This window comes from Alnus glutinosa, chromosome 5, assembly GCF_958979055.1.
Source record: "Alnus glutinosa chromosome 5, dhAlnGlut1.1, whole genome shotgun sequence".
NCBI lineage: Eukaryota > Viridiplantae > Streptophyta > Magnoliopsida > Fagales > Betulaceae > Alnus > Alnus glutinosa.
The window spans coordinates 15,162,539-15,178,197 of record NC_084890.1 but is presented as its reverse complement, the minus strand read 5'-3'; the positions used below and the strand labels follow the sequence as shown (position 1 = coordinate 15,178,197).

General features: G+C 41.7%; 1 pseudogene; it reads left to right on the top strand.

The window, feature by feature from the left end:
• Nucleotides 1-6,691: 6,691 nt before the first annotated feature.
• On the top strand, nt 6,692-15,140 carry LOC133869016 (probable LRR receptor-like serine/threonine-protein kinase At4g36180; annotated as a pseudogene).
• The last annotated feature ends 519 nt before the right edge of the window (nt 15,141-15,659 follow it).

The window sequence follows — 15,659 nt, the reverse complement described above, 5'->3', positions numbered from 1 at the left end:
ACACCGGCGATGTCAGCGGCACTACATACTACACCGTGGCCACACCACCCGGACGCCGTTTATAGACCATTGCCCCCGGGTACGGCGAGGATGAGCAGGTCAGATCCCGGCCAGACGAGCTCAGCTGGATATTCTCCTTCTCCATACCCGACGTTCTCGCAGGTTGGGATCACCTCACCGGGTCATATTGATCGATGGTGGGCGCAAGAGTGTCATGATCTGAGCAGATTCACGTTGTACTATCCATACCCCCTTACACCACCTATGCCAATCAACCCTAATAGTGAGACTCAGGATGACAGATTCCCGCTGTCACAGTGGGGGGGGATGCCTATGCTTGCTATGCGGTCGGGACAGATGTCGGCACCGGCAGGGGGCCAGGGCCTGGCACATGGGGAGAGTCAGGTGCCTGTTTATGAACAGAGCCAGTTGCCGCTTTCTGGGGAGAGTCAGGACCTAGATGTGGGGGAGAGCCAGATGCCCCATGAGGGGGACGATGTGACGTTGGGTCTTGATCAATTGGCCCATGATGTCCCCCAGGATATGTCTTCGGATGACGATCATCATGATGAGCCTCACCCGGCAAATGAGGTAGGCGAAGAGCATGCTGGCGACCCAACGACCGAGCTCATAGCGATCGACCATATTCGGCTGATGGGTAAGTACATTTTTATACATAATTATATCTTAATTTAATCAGTTCGTATAATATTTAAATTGAATTTTTAATTTATTAATATAATTAAGTTATTTAGTGTTAATATATTAACGTTTTATATTTATTGACTAGGGTATAACCCAGACAGGAGCATCTATTTTGAGGTGATTAAGGACCCAGAGAGAAATTGAGTGCTCCCGAGGGGGAAGAAAGTTGTGTTGCAGTACAATGCTGCAGCACAACCCGTGGGACGAGCATGCAATCGTTATAGACGGGTTGCGGGCAAGCTTTTACGGAGCGGGTCCCACATTCACTTGCAGGACGAATGGGTAAAGGTAGATAAGCAGATTAAGCGGGCTATGTGGGATGCCATAATGGTATGTGTATGAAACTAATATATGTATTTAGTGAAATTAAAGTTAAGATTAAGTTTTTGTTGAACTGCTAAAATTAATCCTTAAATTGAATGTGCAGCAAGAATTTTATGTACCCGTATCCGTCGACCAGCGTCTGGCACAGAATGAATTCTGGGGTGATATGGGCCGTAAGCACCGTTCGTGGAAGTTGAAGTTGAGGACCCAGCTAAATATTCGAGACGGTGACACGCCATTGACAATACGTGCGAGAATGCCAGATACGTTTTTTGATAAGTATGACCAAACGGATATGGAGGACGTACTGCACGAGTGGTGCAAAAAAAGAAATCAGGTATGTAGGTCTTTGAATGTATTACTATAATGTTGTGTTTTTTTAATAAACAGTTCATTTAATCATAGCACATAAGTAATTAAGTGTGTCAATTCTTACATTTTTTTTCTGAATGTTCAATGCAAAGGCGAGGTCTGAACGAATGAAGCGGCTGCGGGAGCAGAATGACATCCCCCGTAGTCTGGGCTCCAAAAGTTATGCCAGATTTAATCACGATGAGGTACGAAACAATATGTAAATGTTTTAATTCTTATTTGTGCGTAATTGTTCTTTCTTAACATTAAATGAATATCAAATGTTTGTTATATATTTATACTGTATGGCGACAGGCATCTACATCTGGCACGCCCCCCACTCGGGCCGAGCCGTTTGTGAAGACGCACACAAGGAAAGACGGCACTTATCTGAACGAGCGGACACGGGACCTATGCGTTTGCTACTGTTCTATGTTATTAATATTTATTAGTTATGCGTGTGATAAAGTAGTTATTAATTACCAGTGTATTGTATGTTGACGACGTACAGGAGCGGATGACACAAAGTTTGTCCACTAATCCTGCTGCCACGGATTCCATTTCATCAGATACGGTGCGTTGGGCACCTAGCGACGCGTACGAGCAGGCAGTTGGGCGACCTGAGTATGGGGGTAGGGTTCGGCAGGTTGGGCCGAACGTTACTCCTGTTCGCGGGACTTGTTTCTCGTATAGGGCCCGCACACGGGGGGGACCGGCCGAGGGCATGTCTCAGGATTGGGCTGCCCACAAAATTGCGGAGATGGATATCATGTTACGAGCCGAGAGAGAGAGAGAGAGGAATGACGGGTTGGAGGGCATAGTGCGGGTCGAGAGAGAGCGGGCTGACAGCATGGAGCAGCGCATACGACAGTTTGATGCTATGGAGCAGCGCATGCGACAGTTTGAGGCCTTCATGTCCTCTACAGGATTATCGTTCGTATGCCCTGGTACTCAGCAGTCGTCACCTGCACACGTAGGTAGTACGTCGTCTGTTAGTAGTGCGCCTGCAGGTATGGTTCATATTATGTATACACTTAGGTTTATTTTTAATTTGTTCTCATTACTTGTTTAAATTTGCATATAATATTATATAGGTTAATTATTTTTATTACTTGCAGGTAATGTGACAACGATTGGTCCGGTGTCGCCTGTTGGACAATTGCTGAGCCAACAATCCCCTCTCGGGACTCCATCGCCCGTTACACCATCTCTTGCGGGACAATCGCCGGTTGGCGAGTTCAAGCCCAGGACTGCACCTCGTGATCCGCAACGACGTCCTCCAGATTTGTAGATATTTTGTGTATTTTTTTTTTTGTTAGTAACAAATAACTTTATTAGATCAAGATTTTCAAATTTGTTAATATTGTTGTGTAAGTATTTGTTGTTAGTAACGAATACATTTATTAGTACATGGTATTCAAATTTTTAAATATTGTTGTTTTGATTAATTTGTGTAATTTGATTTTGTGATATTTTTATATAAAATAATTTTGGAGAATTTTAGTAAAAATATATATATATATATATATATATATATATATTAAATAAAAAGAAATTAAAAAACAGAATTAAATATTAAGAAAAAAATCGGCCAATTGGCCACGTGTATAATAATACACGCGGCCAACTGTTGGCCGCGTGTATCAATTGTGCAATTAGTGTCACTCGGATTCACCACGTGTATTTACGTGGCCACTTGCACGTGGCTAATAGTTCGCCACGTGTACAGTGACCGTACACGTGGCGAATTGCAAGTGGCAAAAAACATTTTTTTTTGTAGTGACGTTCCCGCATCACACACACTTCAAGGACCGAATAGAGGAACAGCACCAAGACATGATTCTTTCCATAATATGCAGCACTGGCTCTTTCCAAGAAGCTGCAGTCAAACACTCAGAACACATGGACGTGGCTTCCCATAATAGGAGGCACTGAAAGACATGCACATTTTCTACAAGTGGCAGCAAACGATTTCTTCCCAAAGAGACAGCACCAAATTATTGTACATGATTTCTTTCTCAAAGCAGGGCTGCACCGACACACATGTATTTCCATAACTTGCAGCATCAAAAAGGAAGGAACCAGCGTGCATCCAAAACCTCATAGCAGAGAATCACACCCCACATTCTTTACATACCTGGACAGCACCGAATCTAGGAATTGCAATATTTGCTTTCTTCTTTTCTCTTCTAATTGTGTTCATGCGGTGCCTGAATTTTCTTTCCATACTTGGCGATATCTGAACGTGTACATGCGTGGAGTGTGGCACCAAACCAAAGAGACATGTTCCTTAATAAGGAAAAAGGTACACTACAAAAACAAAAAAAAAAAAAAAAAAAAAAAAAAAAAAAAAAAAAAAATTGCAGTTAGCCACTTGCAAGTTGCCACGTGTACAGGGCTCATACACGTGGCAAACTGTTAGCCACGTGTAAATGGCCACGTGTGCGCGGTGTGGTAGATCCGGTTGTTGCGAAATGTGCAAGTTGCCACGTGTCCAAGAAATACATGTTGCCAATGTGCCACGTGTCACATGGAACACGCTACGGAACGTCAGGCACGTGTAATACACACGTGGCTGGCGTCACAGCCGCGTGTATTTAATAGCAATTTTTTTTTTGGAAAAAAAAAATATCACAAAATCCATTTTACCCAAAAATATCACAAAAATATTAGGACAACATTTGAAATTTACCATAAACACAAAATCAAATTACACAAATCAATAATTATAAGTTCAACACAACAATAGATTATGTACTAATAAACGTACTTGTTACAAACAAAACAAAATTACACAAAATATCTACAAATCTGAAGACTGTCCTTGCTGATCAAGAGCTCCCATACCAAGCGTGTGCTCGCCAACGGGCGATTGCTGCGCAAGGGATAGTGTAACGGGCGATGGTGTCCCGATGGAGGAGTGCTGGCTCAGCTGTCGTCCAATAGGCGACAACAGACCAATCGTTGTCGCATTACTTGCAAGTAATGAAAACAATTAAAAAATTTGGTTATATGCATATCAAGTCCATAACATTGATTAAAAATAAGCAGTTTACACAATATTAATCATACTTGCAAATGCATTACTAACAGACGACGTACTACCTCCGTTAGCAAGTGGAGACTGCTAAGCACCAAGATTCACATGTGATACTCCCATGGAGGTGAGCACGGCCTTGAGTTGTCGCAGGCACTGCTCCAAGGCGTCATTCCTATGGGTCTGAGCCTGTAACAATGTCTCCATTGTCGCCATCCTGCTCTCATGAATGGACCAGTCCCGAGATGTGCCCTGGGATGATCCCCCTTGTGAGCGAGCCCGGTATGAGAAACACATCCCACGTATGGGAGTAACGTTCAGGCCAACCTGCCGAACCCTCCTCGCGTGCTCAGGCCTCCCCAATGTCTGTTCATACGCGTCGTTCGGTGCCCAATGCACCGTGTCTTCTGACATGCTTTGAGTAGCGGTAGGATCACTGGATAAATTCTATGTCATCGTCTCTTGTACGTCGTCAACATAAAATACATATGTAGTCAATATATACTTTATCACATGCATAACTTAGAAATATTAGTAAAATAGATTGATAGCATACACATAGGACCCGTGTACGTTCGTTGGGGTGAGAGCCGTCCTTCCTAGTGTGCGTCTTCACAAACGACTCCGCTCGAGTGGGGGGCATGCCAGAAGTAGTTGCCTATCGCCATCCAATTGAAATAAATAACAAACAGTAATATTAATTTAGTGTAAAAAAACAATTAGACAAATATTATAACATCTACATATATTTATTCATACCTCATCGTGATTAAATCTGGCATAACTTTTGGATCCCAAACAATGGGGGAGGTCGTTCTGCTCCCACATCCACTTCATCCGTTCACAGGTCGCCTACGCATTGAACATTTCATAAAAATATAAGTATTGACACACTTAAATTATTAATAAAATTAAATGAATAGTTATTAAAAATACACAACATTATAGTAATACAATCAAAGACCTACATACCCTTTTTTGCTCAGTACACCAATCCCTAAGCAGGTCCTCCACATCTGTTTTGTCATATTTCTCAAAAACTTTCTCCGGCACTCTTGTACGTATACTCTCGGGCGTGTCACCGTCTCGAATATCTAATGCTTTTTTAAATTTTAACTTCCACGAACGGTGCTTACGTCCAATATCAGCCCACGCTTCGTGTTGTGCCTTACGCTCATCTACAGATACGGGGAGATAAAACTCCTCCTGAACATGCAATTTAAACATTAATTTTATAAGTTCAACAAAAACATAACCCTAAGTTTTTAAAAATAAATAAATAAATTAGTTTCAATGCCAAAGTGTATTGAAACATCTTTCATAAACATACCATCAGGGCGTCCCACATAGCCTTCTTAATCTGCTTATCTACCTCGTTCATTCGTCCCGCATATGTATAAAATATTCGCTCCTCACAAGCGTTCTCGTAGCACGCCTAAAACGATTACAGGATCATCCTACGGGTTGTGTTGCAGCATTGTACTGCAACACAATCTTTTTCCCTCTCGGGAGCACCCAATTCCTCTCTGAGTCCCTAATCACCTCATAATAGATGCTTCAGTCTGGATTGTGCCCTAACTAAAGAAGATAAAACATTTAATTTAATATATTAAAAAAATAAAATATATTAAACAATGATATAATTTAATTTATGTTATTTTCAAACTTAATATTAATTGGTAACATAATATGGGTTTCAATGGTGTATAAATATGTACTTACCCATCAACCAAATCTGGTTAGTCTGTATGCGCTAGGTCACTGGGTCATCTGCATGCTCCTCGCCAACCCCTTCCCCTGGGGGAGGTTGCTGGTCGTTATCAAAAAGCATATTCTGGGGGCTATCGGGGGCCAACTAATCGAGACCCAACATCAAGAAGTCCCCCTCATGGGGCATCTGACTCTCTTCCAAATTCGGGCCCTGGCTCTCCCCCGAAATCAAAGCCTGGCTCCCCCCAGGCACCGGGCCCTGGCGATCCCCTGAAATCGAAGCCTGGCTCCCCCTAGGCTTCGGGCCCTGGCTCTTTCCCAGTACCGGCATCTGTCTCACCCCCGTAACCGGCATCTGCCTCTCCCCCAGCTGCAGCAGCAGAAACCTATCATCATGTGTCTCACTATCAGATCCACATGTCGTAGGTCCAGTATAGGGGTACGGAAAGTACGACAAATTACCCCAATGTGGGCTGATCCCATCATGACCCTCTCACACCCACCATCGAGTCACATGACCCAGTGAGGTGATCCCCATTTTCAAGAACGTCGGCGGCACCGAATATGGAGAACAAGAATAACCAGCTGAGCTGGTCTGCTCGTGATCTGACATGGTCATCCCCGCCATACCCAGCAGCAATGGTCTATAAGCGACATCGGGGTGGTGTGGCCACAGCGCAATACACAGTGACTCCTAAGCTGTGGACGTCATCGTGGAGGGCGCGGGTAGGTGTGGTGCCTGATGTGTACAAGGAGGGGGTCTCTGGTCCATCGATACCTGCGAACAAATGTAGACAAATTATTAAACACGTTAAAATTATATATTAACAAGGAACATGCAAATTATACAATGAGATTTATGCAAATTATACAATGATTGCATTTATTAATTACTATATGGTACAAATTAAAAATGTATATTGAGTTTAAGTGAATTGTACCAACAATGAATATACCACTAATCCAACGGGAGCTTCAATCGGATCAATGTCGGGCATGTCGTGCTTGAATTCATCATTCATATCATGTTGGTCAACAGTGCCTAATACGAGCGGTATGCACTCGTGATAGGTTGCACTTGCATCATTACTCCCTTCCCCCTAACCCACGTCGTACACGTTACGTGGTTTAGTCCTCACGGCGCAAACCCAATTTAGGTTCCTTCCATCTTCGACGTAAAATACTTTGTCTACCTGAGATGTCAACACGTAAGGGTCATCAGTAATCAGTTCTCCCCTGTGGACGAGGTGATTGAAGTTGACAAACACTAGGTCATAATCGTCTATTCTGAATCCCCTGTCTATCGTGGGGTCCGCCCAATTGCACTTGAATAGGACGTACGTAGTTCTGTCATAGTACTCGACCTCAACTATATCGGTTAACTGCCCGTAGTACGTTTCGCCTTCAACGGTTAGCACACATATGCCGCTGTTCTGAGTCCTCCTTCCCACATCATGGGCAAGCGTGCGGAACAGTTTGCCATTGACCACGTACCTGTTATACTTGACTGCTGCCACCTTCAGCCCTCTACAATGCATAACCAATTTGTGGCCCAATTCCTCCCTCTGTTGATCGTTCAGGCCATCGACCTATATGTGTATTACAAATATTGAAGACCACATTGGTTAATTACGGCATGTAAATCCTATCTTAAATTACACTGAACAGGCAGTTACGGTTGGCACACATATGCCATTGTTCTGAGTCCTCCTTCCCACATCATGGGCAAGCATGTGGAACAGTTTGCCATTGACCACGTACCTGTTATACTTGACTGCTGCCACCTTCAGCCCTCTACAATGCATAACCAATTTGTGACCCAATTCCTCCCTTCGTTGATTGTCCAGGCCATCGACCCATGTGTGTATTACAAATATTGAAGACCACATTGGTCAATTACGGCATGTAAATCCTATCTTAAATTACACTGAACAGGCAGTATATATACTATATATAGAAATACCACTATTTCCTTACATATGCACGGTACCATTCGCAGAACTGCTCATGATGTTGGGCTTCAATAAGTGCGTCTGTGATGCCACCCCTAGTGCATGATCGCCTAAGCGCGTCCTTGTGCATCCTACATTCAGCGGATATAATTATGTACTAATTACATTTAATAATTGTATTTGAATCCTGTTAAATATGTAAACACTACTTACATCCGCAAATGGAGGAACTCTTCAGAGTTGAACACAATATAATGGTGAATCTGGTTCATTGTCAACCGGTTCAGGCTAACTCGCGTTCTCGCCCCCTTTGAACCATCAGGATTTCTCTGAGGTCTGTTCTGGAAGGTTGGTGCATTATCTAGATACCTCGAACAGAACGTCACCAGTTCGGTCGCTATGTAACCCTCAGCAATGTACCACTCAGGGGCCGCTTATTGTGCACATTAGACTTGAAACCCCAAAGGCTCCTAGTGTACACACATGCACATCAAGACATTTTCAGTTTGTCCAACCAAATACATCAAAATAATTAATATATATATATATATATATATATATATATATATATATATATATATATATATATATATATATATATATATATATATATATATATATATATATATATATATATATATATATATATATATATATATATATATATCATATTTTACCTCTCTGTCGGGCACATCCACCTATACTTCACGAGTCTGCCAAGTCTACACTCGCACACAAGATGCACGACCAAGTGGACCATGCTGGTAAAAAATCCTGGAGGAAATACCTGCTCCAGCTTGCATAAAGCGATACAGACGTCACCCTGCAGTTAGTCCATCTCATCTTATGTTAGCTTGGTTGAGCATATGCCTCTGAAAAATGCAAACATTTTCACAATAGGTCTAACCACTTTATCTGGCAGTGACTGGCGCAATGCAATTGGGAGAAGTTGCTGCATCAGTACGTGGCTATCATGGCTCTTCATCCTCGAAATCGTACGTTCCTTGAGTCGAACACACCGTGAAATGTTCGAGGCATATCTGTCCGGGACTCTCACATTTCGAAGAACCTTCAGAAAGTTTTCTTTGTCCTCCTTGGACATCGTGTGACAAGCTGCGGGCATATATGTCTTACCATTTGCGGCTATGAACGGATGCAATTTAGGTCTCAACCCCATTTCCTGGAAGTTCAGCCAAGCTGCCAGGTTGTCCTTCGTTTTCCCTTTGATGTCGAAAATAGTGCCAAGTATATTGTCCATGACATTTTTTTCTATGTGCATGACATCAAGATTATGCCAAAGCAAATTGTCTTTCCAGTACGACAGTCCAAAGAAAATACTTTTCTTCTTCCACACAATATCATCAGAACATGCTGCAGCCGTCTTCCGCTTCTTCTTACCCCCATTCTCATCCCCAAATGCAATTCCGTCCAACTGTTGGAGGATCTCGTCCCCGCATGGCACATTTGGAGCCATTCTAATTCTTCAGTACCGTCAAATGTTCTTCTGTTCAGTCATCACAGATGTTCAGTTGGCAAGTATCTTCTGTGCCCCATATAGCAAAATTTCTTGCCGTTCTTCAAATATTTAAAGTCACCACAGATGTTCAGTTGGCAAGTATCTTTTGTGCCCCATATAGCAAAATTTCTTGACGTTCTTCAAATATTTAGAATGTGTCGAATGCATACAACAATGACATGCCTTCACACCCCTATTAGGCCAATCGGATAAATCTGCATATGCCGGCAAGTCGTTTATTGTCCACATCAATTGAGCTCGTATATTAAAAAATTTCATCTTTGAAGCATCAAATGTCCGTACCCCTACACTCCACAGTTCCAACAACTCATCAATCAATGGCTAAAGGTAGACATTGATATCCATACCAGGTGAGCTCGGTCCAGGGATAACCAGTGACAGGATGAACGACGTCTATTTCATGCACATCCAATGAGGCAAATTGTACAGTACAAGCATTACGGGCCATGTGCTATGGGATTAAATCCATCTGCTGTCAAACCAAGCCGCACGTTCCTACTATCTGCCATCAAATCCGGATATAGAATGTCGAATGATCTCCATGCATCACCGTCGGACGAGTGCCTCAATAAGCCATCCCTAGTGCGGCCTTCTGCAGGCCATCTCATATAGGGCGTAGTATGCTTCGACATGAATAACCTCTGTAGCCGTGGGATGAGTGGAAACTACCTCAACACCTTCACTAGACGTTTTTTCCTCGATGATATGACCTTACCATCCTCATCTAAATGTGTATCAGCCTTCCACTTAGATTCTCCACATACGGTACATGAATCTAAGTCCTTGTTGTCTTTCCAGAATAACATACAATCATTACGGCACGCCGGAATCTTCTCATACCCGAGACCCATAGAACTGAGAAACTTCTTCGCCTCGTATGTATTAACTAGCAAGGTCTCATCGCAAGGAGGCAACAATTGATTGATAAGCTTGAGAATATCATAAAATAAAAAAAAAATAAAAAAAAAAATAAAAAAAAAAAAAAAAAAATTGTTACTAATACCTCCAATGCACTTCAAGTTGTACATGTGTACAGTAGCACTCAATTCACTATGCTTGGTACCAGGGAGAAGTGGCCACTCGACAGTCTTTAACAACTCGTGGTACTTCAATGTGTCCCCTCCAGAGGTTCCTTCATTAACTGTTTGCGACTGGCTATTGACGGCTTCACCAACATTGTGCACACCAGAAGGCGTCACGCAACATGGCGCGCATGTCACCACCCTGTTCCAGGCCTCCGCCCTGTTCTGTGCATTCACCTTGTTCAGTGCTACCGGCAGCCGAATCTGTGACACTGGGATGACTCAAACACGGACAAGGAACACCAAACCCTTTCGCGGTCTCACCGTGCATACACAAACTGTATCTCGGAGCCATTCCCTACGCCATGTCAGGTGGGCAAGAACGTAATCTGGGGCATGGCGCTAGTTATTTCGACAGTACTTACATGAACAGTAAATTTTGCCATCGGCGGCTGTACAGTTACTAACGGCAAATTCCATGAACCCTCTACACTCGTCATTATACTGTGTCATACCCCTACATGCTGACATCCAGGACTTGTCCATATTTCTCTATATAATTTTTAAAAGACCGAAACAAATTAAGATATTTGATTTCAGCAATTAAAGTGCTTAAATTCCTTAGAGTATAAACTTATAAAAAAAAATAACGGGTCGTTGCTCTTGTTTTAATTTAATTTGTTTTAAAATGTTGTTGCCGAGTATTGTTTTAAAATTTTTAGAACCTTCCGACATTAACCCTTTTTCTTTCACATTTTTTTTTCGAATATAGTAATCATAGCAAGGTTGAAATTTTTATAACGCTCTCGCATCTAACAATTAAACTTAGATTAAAGGGGAAAAAAATATCAGTAACGTGGCCATTTTTTAAAGTGTTTGAATTTAGCGTTTGTTTTAAACTGTGGACTCCGTATATTATTTTAAATTTGCATGGTCAAAAAGAAAATGGTTTTACACTATGGACAGTAAAATTCATATATATTAATAGCACCATGCAATTGTTAGAACATTTGCACATCTATAGTTAAACTTAAATTAAATAAAAAAAATATTAGTAACATGGCCAATTAAATTGTTTAATAAATAGGGTTGTGGGTTGTGGGTTGTTTATGGTTGTTTAGGGTTTAGGGTTTTTGTTTTGTTTTAGGTTTTAGGGTTTAGGGTTAGGGTTTAGGGTTTATTTTTTAGGGTTTGTTTAGGGTTGTGGGTTGTTTATGGTTGTTTAGGGTTTAGGGTTTAGGGTTTTGACCTTTGTTATAAATTTTTTAATAAATTATATTATTGTAAATGGTAGACAGTGGAAAATTTGTTTCAAAAAATACAACACAATTTATAAAGGGTTAAATACAAAAAAGTCCCACAAACTACCACCCGTTCTCCAGATGGCCCCCCGAACTACCAGCGCTTGCAGTCCGGCCCCCCAAACTACCATTTGCTTATTTTTTGGCCCCATCGGTCACTTTTTGCGGTCTAAATGGTTGGAAATCGAGTCATGTGCACGGCACATGACTCTTTTAGCTCAAAGGCCCGAAAATACCCCTCTCCCTAACGTTGAAATTCCCATCATGCCCTTTGAAACAAGACAGCAAATTATTGAAATAAATAGACAAAATAAATATAGTTATTACAATAATGTCATTTGGTAATAACCTATGCGATTTGGGCATTTTTTACTTTGGTTTTTTTCTAGTGTTCACGATCGTGGAGAGCTTCACAGTGTGCCGACTGTGCGGACTGTGCCGAAGGAGGGTGGAGAGCTTCAGAGTCATCTAGGGCCGGCGTGAAGGCCAGCAGGGACTGGGTCATGGACAACATGACCCCAGGAACTAACAGTTATGGTGTCACCACTGGGTTTGGTGCTACTTCCCACTGGCGAACCAAACAAGGCGCTGCTCTTCAAAAAGAGCTCATTAGGTATGCTTGGAGCCTTGCTTGGACAAGATAGCCATTAAATTCAGATGGCTGTCGTTGGTGCTTCAGCTTTCGCTGACGTTAAAACTTGTCCATTGCTTTCATTTGCAAATTCTGAGCTCAATATGTAATGTATAAGATATAAATTACAAAGGTAATCTCTTGAAGCAAGCCTGTAGATGAGATTTACCAGTAATAAGTCTCTCAGGGATAAACGATCCCATTGTCGTCAAAGTCAAAAAAAAAGCTACATGCTGCTGAAGAACACTCATGTTATAATGTTTATGGCCAGGTGTTCTAGTTGGATAGTATGTATCAGGAGCAACCAATGCTCTGGCCAGATCTATTTTCCATACATACCATAATGTACTTACCATTTGAAATGTAAAACATTAGCTCTTTTATCTTTCAAAGATAGCTCTACCCAGAAAGAAGATAAATATGATGATATGATTAATTAGAGTTCATTTTGGTGTGGTGGAAGACTAAAAAAGACAAAAAAAAAAAAAAAAAGAACATGCAGTAAGAAAGGAAGTCATAAAGCTTACATGGCTTTGGAAGTGAGACTTGAAAGTCATCTCGGTTTTCTTTCTTTTCTCTCTTCTTCCTTGTGGCTTGCTTTGTTGTAGTATCCTTACATATAAACAAATTTTGGTGGTACCTGCTAGTGTCGAAGTGGCATAGGGAGAGGTGGACACAACCGCAAACAAACAAGGCCCACCTATGTTGCGGTGGCAAGAGCGCAAAATGCCACCTATTCAATGTAAGAAACAATTGTGGCAAGCCTTGAGGACTGCATGCAACACCAGGGAAATAGAAAACTACATGAGGGATCATAGGGAATGAAGCTCTGTTTTTAAACATGAAAACAGAGGTGAATAGAGTTGTAGGGTGCAAAGTGCAAAGGTCTCAAAATGTGAAAGACTACTCTAAATCTTGTTAAATTTTGATTCACCTTTTTATAGGGCTTTGCATGAACATGAAAAGTAGCAATGTATGTCACAGGAAAGTAGATTTCTTATTTTTTCGTCACACTTGTTTACATCCGCAGAAAAAAAAAATACGACATATCACCTATTGTAAATACATTCTAGGTTTAACAATCCATCGGCATTTTCGGGTAATCAATACCTATGTGGGAAGCCATTGAATCGAAATTGTAATAGTATGGTGGAGAGGAATAGGAGGAAAAGGCTGATTCTGTTGATTGTTGTGGCTGCTTGTGTAATGATCACTTTTGGACGGTTGATTTAGTTGAAGATTTGAGTGGTGGTGCCGAGAAAAGGCTAGAAGAAGGAAATGAAGGAAGATGAAGAAAAGCACTAGAAGTAACTAGAGTAAACTGATAGTGCGCACGTGGATTGATGAGTGTTTAGTGCACTTGTATTTGAGTCAGGCTTAAACGTGTAAGTACACGTGTTGTTCTGTTAGCTATAATTCTGGTATGCAGTTAGTAGTATCCATTTCTTTTGGGAGCTTGGGTTGGGCTAGAATCAACGTAACCTAACGTCTTCTTCTTTAATAACAAAAGTATTATCCATTTCCATTCTCCATTCTTCCATTTTATCAATTCTTTCCACCATTTCCTTTAGTTCATTATCAGAAAAGCTACTTAGAAAATAAAGAACACTACAGCTTGTGGGGCTTACCTACTAGCATTGTGTTGCTGTTTCTACATTTTCAGCCTCTTGAGGTGGTGCAAGAGGCTCAAGGAAAGAGCGTCTGGAGAGAAGAAAAGGAGTCCAGGAAGAACAAATGCCTGAGCAAGTGGAAGTCGTGGAAGTAGCACAGATAATGGGGGTCCGAAGCTTGTAATGTTCAACAACAAAATCACACTGGCGGAGACAATTGAGGCAACTAGGCAGTTCGATGAAGAGAACGTGCTGAGTAGGACACAGTATGGTTTGGTCTTCAAGGCCAGCTACAGTGATGGAATGGTGCTCTCAATCTGGAGAATCCCAAATGGGGCACTGGACGAGAACATGTTCAGAAAAGAAGCAGAGTCTCTAGGCAAAGTGAAGCACCAAAATCTAACAGTTCTTTGAGGCTTCTACACTGGGGCCCCTGACATGAGACTCCTAATCTACGACTACATGCCAAATGGAAAAAACCTCGCAAGCTTTCTCCAAGAAGCGTCTCACCAAGAAGGCCATGTCCTCAACTGGCCAATGCGCCACCTCATCGCTCTTGGAATCGCCTGTGGCTTGACCTTCCTGCACAGTTCCTCCATGGTGATGTCAAGCCTCAAAGCGTTCTATTCGACGCCGATTTTGAAGCCCATTTGCCAGATTTCGGGCTAGACAGACTCACCACCACAACCCCAACGGAAGTCTCCGCTTCAACTTTGGTTGGGACTTTGGGCTATGTGTCCCCGGAGGCAGTCCTAACAGGCGAAGCCGAAAAAGAATTGGACGTACGTCTACAGTTTCGACATAGTCTTGCTGGAGCTCCTAAATGGGAAGCGACCCGTAGTGTTCACATAGCAGGACGAAGACATCGTCAAGTGGGTGAAGAAGCAATTGCAAAAGGGTCAAATCCTGATATTCCCTCCTCCGATATTGTCTTCTACTAGATGGAATTTCAAAGCGTAAGAAGATGGGTATTTTTGGACTTCTGGGCTAAAAGAGTCATCTGCCTTGCACATGACTCGGTTTTTATCCACTTAAATGGTACAAAGTAACGGATGGGGCCAACAAATAAGCAAATGGTAGTTTGGGGGTCTGGACTGCAAGCACTGGTAGTTCAAGGGGCCATCCAGAGAACGAGTGGTAGTTTATGAGGCTTTTTTGTATTTAACCCATTTATAAATATCAGTAGCACAATATTTATTATTTTTACAGTTTATATATATTCGTAACACAAATTATTGATTTTAATTTTGGTTGAAATTGACGGTTACGATCATTTTATTATAAAGTTAAAATGATGGCGAGTTTGTTTATTCTGTTTTTTTAAAAAAATTGCCAACAATGATAATAGCAACACAAATTCGTAGCACAGTAAAATATATCACAAAAGTGTTCATATCAACAATTAAGCCGGAAAAGAAAAGAAAAAAAAAAAAAAAAAAAAAAAAAAAAAGCATATAAACAAAACAACATATTTTTCAT